The sequence below is a fragment of the Scophthalmus maximus genome, chromosome 3 (genome assembly GCF_022379125.1).
Source record: "Scophthalmus maximus strain ysfricsl-2021 chromosome 3, ASM2237912v1, whole genome shotgun sequence".
NCBI classification, from domain to species: Eukaryota; Metazoa; Chordata; class Actinopteri; order Pleuronectiformes; family Scophthalmidae; genus Scophthalmus; species Scophthalmus maximus.
In genome coordinates, this window is record NC_061517.1 from 8003649 (window position 1) to 8016324 (window position 12676).

Sequence of the window (12676 nt, forward strand, 5' to 3'; positions counted from 1 at the left end):
AGGAAATGAAAATGAGAAAAGAGAAAAAGTCTCATCCAGGAGGTTTTGGCATATCTCCAGAATATAATATTACAAATTTAAACGTAGCAGGACAGAATAATTACCAGAGGGCAGTGAGATGCCTTCCTTTACCCAAACACAGATTTTTGGAGGTAAAATGCTGATACACTAATCTGACTAGATGATGGCAGACAGGGCACAACAGGACTCGCCCAGAAGGAAAACCAGATAACAAACCCAGGAGATGCAGTATTGTGATGCGAGTCTGACTCGTAGCTGAGATTTTCCGTCTCTTCAGCAGCATTCTTGTAAAAACGCAAACATCCTGTGATCAGTGCTGAACATTACGAGTCATTCAGACTGGTGTAGTCAGAGTGCTGGGGCTTGACCCTGGATGCCGAAGCAGTGTTTCAGCAGCTCCTGAAGGCCGGTCATTATAAGTGTCGTCATTGAAGGCGACTGTAGGAGGAAGAGGGGTGGAGCAGAAAGAAAAAGGAAAACACACCGAGCGGTTTTCTCCTGCCACGTGAGTCGCAACTCACGTGGAGCCACAGTTTGTGGTGATAAAACAGAAACGCGCTGTGCTTCTCCCTCTTTTTTTGTCTCCCGTCTCCACTGCGCAGCGACACTGAAAGGACAAATAGCTTCGAGGTGTGTGCTGATCCTATATTTAGCCGTCCACTATCAACTGTTCATAATACAGATCTCTTGGGGCATGCGGTTAAAAGACATCTGGGGAATAAGTGGCTTCCTGCAATACATTTGTGTGGCCGAGCAATGTAGGCTGACCCAGTATTCTACACTGAAAGAGCCTTACTACACCAAAATTTAATTTTGTCTTGGGGATATAAGTGCTCACCATGTTATTTCTGCATAAACAAGCCGTATAGCACGGTTCTGTGAGGACTATACTGCCCATCTCACGTGGCAGTATAGGCGTCTTTTACTTTCACCTTTACAGTGAAGGCTGCTGCTGATCAGTGCATGTTATGTCAAAGCCAAGACTATCTTGCTATAATGTGTAACGGAGAAGTTAATTATTTACTTCAGACTTTACTCTTCAGTGGGGGCAGGGAATGACGGGAATGGTAAAGACAGAGATTCACTTTCATCCCGTGACAAATCCACTGGTATTATGATTAACTCTCCACTGGTCTGAATCCTCCTCTTCTCTGACAGTTTGTCACCACGTCGGCAACTCGAAATTCAAACGTTTCAAGCAGGAATTTGCATCTGCATACAAATGTGGAAGATTTAAGTAATTCTAAGAGAGAAATTCCCCCCAAAAAATGCATTAGAAACTGTCATATTTAACAGTTGGATGTATGCGAGGAGTTATATGTGCCAAAAAAACGAAAAAGGGAGAGAGAGATTTTAAAAATATATAATATAAAAGATATTCACAGCTTCCTGGCAAAAAGCCACATTGATCCACTGCATAGCACAGAGCCGTCGGGCAATTATTCACACACAGGCCTGGGCAATTTCACAGCCTCACAAACACACATCCCATTCTCAATTTTCCCCATTGTGCCCTGCAGTCAGCGATACTGCAGCACCTGGCACTCCGGCAGTGTTGAGACTTGCTCTCCCTTCTGAGATAAAAAAAAAGGAAGATGAGGCGAGCGTTTCAAAGCCTCGTAGGGGTTCGTTCCACCGACGCTGCGTGCAACTCATGTTTTCAACACATGCAGGCGATGGACTGCCCGCCAAAGGCAAGAAATACTTTACAGAGAGAATATAAGAAAACAAAGGTTAAAGAAACATGCCCGCATGTGAGTTTACAAGACACGTTTCCTTGAAAATAATCTATTTGGCCTCAAGTAGACTGACAGAAAGCGAACGTGTCGTCATGAGACTTGAAGGACATGAACCTCCTGAAAAAAAATAACCACAAAGCAAATGCTAGAGGGGATGGAGCCATTGGGCGGAGGCACACACACACACGCGCGCGCACACACACACACACACACACACACACACACACACACACACACACACACACACACACACACACACACACACACACACACACACACACACACACACACACACACACACACACACACACACACACACACACACACACACACACACACACACACACACACACACACGTCTCTGGATATGAGCGATGCACTAATCAGACTCGTGGGGCCCTTTACATGCCTCACTGAAGAAGTTGTCCGCAACCATAAAAAATATCAGAGTACTAATTGGGCTGCAGGAGTTCAGTGATACAAGCTCTTACACCAGGCTGTAGTCATCTAGTATTTGGTCGGCTCTGGCTGGGGGAAAACGTACATATTTTATGCTCACACAGGCCACTAATCAGAGGTCAGCATCAGAGATTCTGTGTGAAGTTCGTCTTTGGTCAGACGAGACCTCGCGTTCAAACGACGTGCTGCTGCTGATCTATATTCATTACACGTTGACAAAGACCGGAGCTCGGAGAAAAAATATCACCTGCAAAAGGAAGCAGCCAGTCCACCCACTGCCATTATGGTGTCTGTGTCCGCCTGAAGGCTCTGTGCTGTGGGGGTGTTCATGGACCGGCTCCTGTTTTATTACAGAGTAAAAACTGTCCTTCTGCCCCCGGCAGTGAGTCGAAGAATCAGGATCTGAGCAGAGTATATTGAGCCTTCAGTGTATATGATACATAACAGTGACGGCGGATTTACATGACACAGAATACGCAGTGCAAAGGGAAATGTAAGGTAATTTTCATTCCACCCATGAAACACAAGCTAAGCGAGAAAAACAAACCACAGATCAACATTTACACAGAAAGCAGATTTCGGGTAAGTGTTTCCTCAGTAGGTTTGTCTTGACTTGGGTTACTGTTTGAGTTTCTCTCTTCTGTCGCCCCTTATATACAGAGATCTCACCATACTGCTGTTAAGAAAATCCCTTTGCTTGTTCACACTGAACTGAGAGTCCCGTCCGGCCGTTCCTGCTCTCCCTTTCACACAGACGTTGATTTTACTCTGCAAGTAACTTCCCTGCTGCCATAAAGGCGGGACAACGATGCCTCGGCATTCCATGTTGGTACCTTTTATACATAACAGTGAGGCGGAATGAAGGTGCGACATACCCGTCTGTGTAAAAAGGAGCATATTCCACAGCGAAAATTACCTAGTGCAACGTGGTGGCGAATAAGGTTTTAAGCTCTATTCTTCAGTATTTAGTCTTAGTATTCAATTAATCACAAGAAGTAGTCTGTTTTTCCCATATGTTTATAGTTCAGCTGCTAAATCTGCTACAGAATAAAAGAAAGAAAAAAATCTGTGTCTCCAGGGAAAGTAATTCAATAGGTCTGATATAATGCACCACCATGTCTGCGTCCAGGCTGGAGTCTGGGCTCTTTATCATCGCTCATATCACATAACAGCTCCAGTTCGGGGCATTCACAGCCTCGCTCATTTGCAATGCTAAATTAGCCTTATCTGTCCCAGGCTGTAGTTGCCTGTCGGTCCCCCTTTCTGTATGACACCGCGCGTCTGACTGAGTCCTCCCAGGTCCACGCGCCCACACTCCAGGGGAACATCCGTCGTTATGGTTACCGTGCCAATTACAGTGATGGAGCGAGAGGCACCGAGTACAGGCAGGGCAAAGGGTTGCCACTGACACAGATGGCTGTTTCAGAGCTCAGCCTATAGCGCAGCCTGCTCTCCTCCCTCAATCTCTTGCAGCGGCCCACACCCGTGTCCCGAGCCTCTCCAGTTTCAGACATGTTTGCACAATGAGCATGTTGATCTGAGGTTGACTTGAAGTGTTTTTGGTCTTGCACTTTGCTCTCTGGCCAAGACTACATCATTGAAAACAATTAGTTACTCAGATCACATCTCAATTTAGTATAGATTTAGTCTATGCATGTTATTTTATATTATAAACGATTTACCAAATGATATGTCTTCCACAGTTGAACAGCCTCTTGTTGTTCCTGACATAAAGAGACACACAGACATGTCCATACATTTATGAACTTGAACACCCACACACACACTCACACACACACATGATTTCATTTTCTTCCAAAGTCAAAGGTCAGCTTTGCAGTAAGAAGGGGGAAGGGTAAGTAGGCATTGCATCTATTTGTTTGTGCATTTCGGTTTGTTTAGAAGGGTTTAACCTTACCATTGACCATGTATTAGATAAATGCTGTATGTTACACCCTTAAGCTTTCCCCCCTCGTCATCCTAGACTCATCCAATAGTGCCGGGAAAGGTCTAATCAATCAGGTTGAGGAATTGACAGGGTGGGGGAGGGACTGCAGATCCGCTTTTCAATCTCAGGTGCCTCATATGTTGCCACTTGAACACAACTATTTATCATTCCTGATCTACTCTGTCAATTCCTCCAGCACTTCAGTAAAGAACAAGGCTAAAGATATTCCCCAATCTCCACCCCATGTGCTGTCCCCATCTCCACTGTTCTGCCTCTTTTATTTCATCCTCCCAGAGGATGGTCCCTGGGCAGGTCCTGCCCTTTCTCCCAGCCACACTGAGACTAATGACCTCTCTTCCCCGACACAACAAACTATTGTTTTTGGATTTTATAAACAATTATTTTTTTCTTTCCTCACAATCAATACAAACCATGCTACAATACCCACATCTCTCTCTCCACCAACAGTTTGCTGGTTTAGTATTCAAGGAAAAATAATGGAAGAAGCTGAAAGCTAAGCCAAAACAAAATGCCCTAGAGTGAACATTGCACAAATGCTGCATAACAGCCAACTGCTGTTTTATGAGATACATACTAAGCTATATTTGTACAAAAACATTAAAAAAACTAATATTCAGCACTTTAAACCCATTAAGTCACCTGAAAGATAAACCTCTATTCTTCTCCCACCTAAAAGAGAGCAGGCTGGTTCCCACAGGAAACCCCTGCGTTGCCCATTTCCCCTCCCACCAAACTTCTCTCCTTTTCTTCTTTCCCTGTTTCTCAAGGACCCTGGAGAGACTGGCACACATCCAATTAAAACCCCTCCTCTCCTTGGTCCCTCTGAGCCCCAACTCCAGTGTTGTTATTGCTGTACAGCCAGCCCCCTGCCTGACTCTTGTCTTCTCATCTCCCCTCCATTTTTAATTTTTTTTTTACCCCTTTTCTATTCCCATTTCCTCCCTATCCCTCCCCTGTTCTACCAGGCCTGGGGGTTTCAAAGCCTTAACTCCATGAGACCGGGGGACACTGCGACCGAGAGACCCAGGCCCACTGGCCTATTTACAATAGGAGCCTGGGGAGGGAGGGAGAAGGAGGAGGATGGTGGCAGGGAGTGTAGTGTGGAGTGAATGTAGACCTACTACTGTGGTGTTGAAGTTAAAAAGGATCCCCAGGGCGAAAGGACAACCCTCAGAAATTGGGTTTGCTAATGTCTGAATAGATGGCCTATTAAAATGAGAAGATGATTTACAGAGTCTGCTTCTGGTTTGATTAATTTAGGTGAGATGGGAGGAACTCCTCTGCCAGTCGGGGGATAATTGAGATTAACCCTATGTAGACTTTCAGAGGAACCACAGATGGGTGTGCCAGAAATGTACTCATGTACTCATGTAAACAGAGAACACAGAGTCTGCATCTCGTCCCTGATCTCTTTATCAACTGCATCAAGCCAGGAAAAATGCCCTGGAACAAACACAGAGAAACTGCACAACATCTTTAGTGTGTGTGTGTGTATGTGTGTGTGTGTGCGTGCGTGTGTGTCAATGGGTGGGGTCAGGGGCGCCCACCATCTGTCCAGTTATAGCTACCACAAGTTAATTCCTGCTTGTCATCTATGCAAATATATTTCCCCCCCATCTCTAATCTTTTATTTCCCTCGGGATATTTCGATCAATCGAAGGTGCTTAAAAATACCCCTCGGGGCAAAACTCGATAAAGCCCAGGTGTCAAAGCCTTGGAAAGTAAGGCATCCCTCAATATGGGGAAACAATGTGTTGATTTTTATTGAAAGGACAACAACATTTGTGCTTTGCTTACTGTTTTCTTAGACATGGACTGAGTTGCCGTTCACATGTGGCTGAAGTTTTACTAGGGGGCTGGCAGGAAAAGTCCTGGGAAATGTCCAGGACAACATTCACAGACATTTGCCTAGAACAGCTTATGTGTTTAGAGAAAATGAGCATATAGATTGTTGGTTGAAAATTGCAAATCCAACTTTTTTTTAACAACTTTTTGAAATTCACATCAAATGTTTCTAAAAAAAAAAAAAAAAAAATCTGCTGATTTTCAACACATTTATTGAACAACCATAGACATGGAAAGATAATCACTAATGGACAGCTTTTGTGTCCCAAATTAAAAAATGCTACAAAGTGTTTCCATAAGTCTTTTTCGGTCTCTGTGAACACTGAAAGGAAATGCAGCACAATGATTGTTGAGGTTAGCACAGCAGGAAAGGCAAAGACATTCCTCGTCTTTATTGTTGAGACTCTTTCCTTGTTGTCTGTTCTTTAACGCAGGTGACAGTGGTGACTTGCCTGATGAACCTCATCTGGTCACTTCCTTTGATCCACAAAAAGATATCCGGACTGACACAGTCATATTTCATTTGCTTCCCCTGCCAGACTCCTCACAAGTAAACAGGAAGCAGAGCAGGAGGGGCAGAGGAGGTTGGTTCTGACTGATTTCAATAGAAGGAAGACGAAAGATTAGATGGAGCAGGAGGCTTTGACTCTTTGAACTTTGACTCTGTAAGAGCATTTAAGCCAGAAGCGAAATAGTCAAAACACAAAGAAATAGATGCCTTTGACATGTTTCATGTGATGGCGTCATTCTGTACCGATCACGCTGCTTGGGTTGTGTAACAGAGAAGGTAATATGTGGACAATCTGATACAGTCCACATACTAGACATTCCCCTCCGATATAATGTCTGGAGGACAAAGACGAGCATTTGGCACATTCAGTGTTGGTAGTAATACCATGATGTATGTGGTCTCAATACACCGGTTCATTCATTTTCTCCATTCGAACTGAAAGACTACTACCCACTGAAATGACAACACACTGACGTTAGACACATGACCGTCTACAAACCAATCACTGTTAAGTATCGTAGACTCAGCCCATGTGGTTGATGACGACAGGATGTACATATGTCATACAAAATTCTTCAGTCCGCTGACTAAATTGCCAAGTGAAATTAAAGCTAACCGGATGAAATGTAACGAAGACATGAACTTTGGTCCAGACCTTAATCTAAAGACTCTATTAAAGGAACGGTGCAGAGTTCTATACAGACAGTCACAAACTTGGACTCTACCCACATTTCTAGCTGATACATCTGTTTGTCTTAATAAGTCTCAATACATATATATATATATATATATACAGTACTTCCCTACCTTGTGCTGATTAAAATAACCTGAACTGAACTGAACAGACATTAATAGGCTGCCGCTAACATTTGTTTCAACAGGCAACAGGAATATCTATCTCAAACATGATGTAACATAGTGTCTCGAGATACATACTGTAAAACTGTGGAGCAAAGTTAACAAATACAAACGCTCATGTGTTGTTGTTTTTTTTCTATATTGAGTCCAAACAGCCCCCACTAATAACTTTAATTGATTAATAAAAGAAATAACATAACAAAAATAGCCAGAAATAGCTGTAAAGAGATAAAAAATAAGAGGCTGGTTTAGTCAGCTGGCGAAAGTAATACATTGGAATCAAGAGAAACAATGAAACTACACAATACAACTGGACATGTAAAATAGGGATAAGTAGTCATTGTTTCTTTCACACACAACGGCAACCCACGTGAGTGCACACAGGCTTCTTTGTTGATAGATTTACAATATTTTACTGTCATTATACAGTGTCGGAGAAAGGAAACTGCAGAATGGCCTCCTACAGTCATTACGATGATCTCATCTCCTGCTTTTAGCCTGGACCTCCTGCCTCTTCTGGCCCTAGTCTTCAGTAATTGGATTACACCTCTACAATCATGACCCTGCGGGGCTGCCATTCCGCTTCACTACATGCACTTTCGACTTCTGTGATTCTTTGACAGAAGTCTTTGTATTGGGCATTTCAAAATTAATACATTTAACTATGGGTAATAACTGTCACTGCGGGATTTATAATAAGTGGGATCAAGTAATACTCAAAAAGAAATCTTCCACTTCATTGCTGTTCAGCTGCATTTGGGTGAAATTGTATGGAGATTACCTAATAACTTCATCCATATTTACCGTAGCCAGAAGGCACTGTCTCTGAGTGTGGCCTGATGACGCAGACAAAATATTTCCAAGAACAGGAACAAAATTGAACTCTTCTTTCAGCAGGCCACAGCAACATCTGACAGGCTTGTGGACAGACTTTATTAAGGAACCTAAGTCATGTAAACACTCAATAAACTCCAACACCACCCCCTGCTTATGCAGGACTTAACAAAGGCATGGTTCTTTTCATTTTAACACACAGCACAAACACTCCACTCTTTAAATATGACGCCCAAAAACCAGCCACTAGTGCTGCAGAGTAAATGTGGCCTCTACTTGAACTGCTGATTGGTGCCGATGGTCTTCTGTTTATTAGAGCGGAGGACAAAAGCTCCTAAAATCGTTACGGATTAGTGGTGGGCTACTATACCTAAAAATAGGCGGAATGATTTTTTCATTACTTTGGGATACCATATGGCCTTCCTTCTGTGATACAGGAGGCTTCATTAGTCTATGTGAGTGGATCTTGTGGTCAGACCACACTATGCAAAAGGTTGTGTGGGTGATCTTGACAATAATTTGCAAATCCTCACTGAGGCAGAGATTCATGTTGAAGATTGCCAGGCCTGACAGCTCTCAGGACAGACTGCTAAGCTTGGCAGCCATTGGAGTAGGTTACTGGGCCAGACAATGGAACGTGCAGTTTTTCCCGAGAGTAACTGACAGCCCGTGTGCAGCATTACCCCAAAACGCACCTACCTGTCCCTGGCTATGGAGGCTCATGAGTGTGGCTGGGCCTGGCAGACTCCCAGACTTCTGTAAGCTCTGTGCATAGCGGCTGGGATTCATCCACTTAGGCCAAGTGGGTAGGGGATTTGGGACTTTATTTAGTGCCATTTAGAAAAGATTACCCCTTAACAGCAGTCTTGCCGCCCGGTTAAAGACATTATGGATAAAAGGGCTGATCAGAATGCCCCAAAAAACACTGAAATGGTTTTGGCAGATAGGCCACAAATAGAGGAAAAACAGACAATGACTGTGTAAGGTGCCTTGAATTAGGTATTTAATAAGAGTGGGAGATTGTGATAAGCTACGAGAGTGGATGAGTAAACGATAAAAGTGATAAAAAGAAGTAAAAAGATTATGGAAGTCAGAGGTGAGCAGCTCTTGATGAAATGTGGCCCAGTGTGACAACCCAATAATATGAGCCTGTCTTTATTTATGACTCCTCATATAAGCGACCAGATGGGTTTTGTCTCCTTGTATTTTTTACTGACGTCCAATCAGCATCCAACCCATTTAACACCACAGAGAGGGTTTAGAGTCACACCAGATATCTTTGTTTAAGGACATTGGGATATATCCTTTAGTGATCTGCCATTTCAAAAGGGACAAAAGTGACCAATCCTTTCAAATGTAACCACAATGGGACACCCCTCACTGGCTCTCCTTTGTGATACACTGTGTTCTGTTGGCGTTTAACCCACTCTTCGTCTGTGACACACACACCCAAGACCTGTTAACCCCAGTGGACTCGAACGCACAAAGGGCCAGTGAGCCGAGCACAGAGAACCCAGGTTTTACTGAGCTTAACAATATTTAGTGTTCTGATTGTCTGTTTGAATTCCACAACACAGTACACAGCTGCCGCTAAAGACTGAGAGGAGAGATGCAGCGGCGGAACAGGGTCCGTGGGCAACTGAATGACTTCAGTGTGGTCCCTCACACTGGTCACAATGCAACAAGGACCCAAAAAGCCCTCGGCCCTTTGAAATATTGCCAGTGTGTATGTAATGCTTCTTTCTCTTACAGACTGCCTGGAAAGGTGAGCTGATCAGTGGGGTCTACCGTCTTTGGGTAGATGATGTCTTTGTGGTCTATCTCGTTGCATTCACGCAGATGTAAGAAAGGCAGAGGGGCTTAACATCAAGTCCAGCACAGACACCAAAACCTCTCACGTTCTCCATACAGGCACAGACTCTACGCAGGAACAGGCACTGCCCTCGGAATCGCATTTACAGCAGGAGGTGTGGCACATGATGTCATTTGTGAGTGGCTTACTTTAAGAATATCAACAACGGCTGACGGAAAACCACCTCGTGCTCTTACGGCTGAAACGGTGATAAGAGGTAAAAGTCCACACAGCTTCATGATATCATTAACAGCCAGGGGTGTATTTATCAGTAAGCGAGCAGCTTACTGTGTGCTTTATAGGGAGAAGGTGGATAAGGAGAGGGGGGGAAAAAACATATTCATAGCAATGTACAAAAAAAATTATGCTAGAGAGAATCATTATGTGGTACTACACCAGTGAAGTGGATCAGAAAGGGGGAGGTGGCAGTGTCCCACATGCAGGAGTCGACCGATGCTTGACTGTGAGATATATTATACATATAAAAATAACGTCCTGTGAATACAATTAACCAATGCATGGTTCCTTCCAGCAATTTACTATGTGTAAATGTTCTATAAATTTACAGCCAACTGAGTACATACTCAGAGAGCGGCACCTGCTGAAGAAGCACCGAGGCTGTTCCCATTCAGGCACAGAGCTGTGAGGTTACTAAGCAACAGCAGTGCATAGAATTCCTCCATCTTCCACCCCCGGAGGAGTGTGTATGTGGGGGTGTGTTTGAGTGTAAATATTACTGTCCTGTCCAAGGGGAAGTAAAAAGGTGAGGATTGGCGAAAATGACGGTGAGAAAATGTGCTCACTGTCACAATGATTTCTGATCGACTATCTCTGTCCAAACTGAGAAAAAGAAGGACAAGACATTCAAATTGCTATGAAAGAACAATAAATCTGAACTTTTGTTTCTTGTGTGTTTGATTGTGCACACCAGGAAGTGAAATGAGAGGTTTAGGGTCACTGGAGAGGATCCAGTGTTGAGCTACACTCTGTAAATCTCCCAGACAATCTATTCCAGTGTGTCTGAGTCTTTGAAAAGAAAAGAGATTTCCAAACATCGCTGCCAATGGTGTAAATAGTAGCCAGGTGGCAAAGACAACATGACATTTGCTCCTCACCAGACAAATAGGTTCTGCAACAACAGCTACAGACAAAGTCACACTTGTCAGTTTGACCTGCCTACTCGAAAAACACCCAGAAATCAGAGCAAGGGCGAGATGCTGATTAATAGGACATTTGTCTTGTCACCATATCTTGCATTATATGAGTGGAAACCCACCACTGACATAAGCTCTCAATCCAGACACTGTGGCGACAATATCTTATCATGTGTTCGCTCCCCCATTACCGACTGTTCTCCTGCAGACAATAAAGAGGAAGTAGAGAGGGATGTCAGAAGACAAGTGTTTGTATTGCTCTTGTGATAGCATCACTTCTGCCCTTCAAACAGGGGCTGGGCTGGGGGGTGGGTAGAAGGAGAAAGGACCATAGCTATGGTCTTTCAAACTGAAACAGCTGATCTGTGATCTACAACCAGCATAACCCAAGCCTAAGGCAAAAGAAAGAACCCCTGCCACAGCTTTTAGCAAACAATCAAGTTTATTGCCCACACAGATGGATGTTTGTGCCTCATAATGGCACAGTAAGAAAGAACAGACACAACTCAAGAGTCCTACCAGACTCACAATGGGAGCGCCCCTTTTAGTTTTGAAACAATATTTTGAAAAACCATGAAAAATCTCCACAAAATGCCACTGCTTCTTTTTTTCCATTCGCTTTTCTGTTTGCCGCCATGGTTTCTCTTTTACACCGTTTCCAGTCTGTTTCTTCTATTCAGAGCTTTTTGCTGGCATTCCTCTGTGGCAGACCAGACCTCGGCCTTATTAGCCAAAAGAAATGCATGGGAATCAGAGCAGGAGTTGCTGAGACAACCCTGAGACCTCCTCCTTTCTGCAATAGCAGCGACCATTAGAGGGAAGAAGACCGGAGGACAGGACGGGGAGAGGAGGGAGAGGCAGAGAGCTGAAATACTCTCCCCTGCAAAGCACAAAAACCCATGGGAGGGATGAGCACATTTCTGGCAAGAAGGGGGTTTACCACAAACTCAGCCATATCATCTATTGGTTGCATTAAACAGGAAGATGTCAAAAGGAGGATGTGAGCAACCGTGAACAAGCCGGTGTTAAAGTGGGAACTGTAGGCACAGAAAGAATCAGAGGCCGCAACGGTTGGCGGGACTGTGTTCTTAACGTCACTCTCGAGACCATACGTCTCCATCTAGATCACAAGACACTGACAAACTGCTCAAGAAAATTGGACAGGGTGCGATACAACAGTAGGGAATAAGTCCGGCCACTGTCTGGAAAAACAGACACCTCCTTTATCTGCCTCTCTGGCCCAGCTCGAACCGTCACTCTCAACATTCTTTCCATTCCCAAGAGGTCATAACTCCTCGTCTAGTTTCCTCTGCAGGTTGTTCATCCCTCTTTCCTGTGAGCGGGAAGGTTCAAAAATTCAAACCTACTCCCGCCCCTTTCAGCTAAACTGGTATTGCCTGCTCACAGAGGAGGGAAGACACGTCTGAGCCGAAA

At 44.1% G+C, this 12676-nt stretch overlaps 1 protein-coding gene across 6 annotated transcripts in view; it reads right to left on the reverse strand.

The window, feature by feature from the left end:
- Positions 1–12676, reverse strand: part of LOC118316650 (protein bicaudal D homolog 2) — a 42675-nt gene that overhangs the window by 28861 nt on the left and 1138 nt on the right. The gene's annotated exons all lie outside the window — the stretch shown is intronic.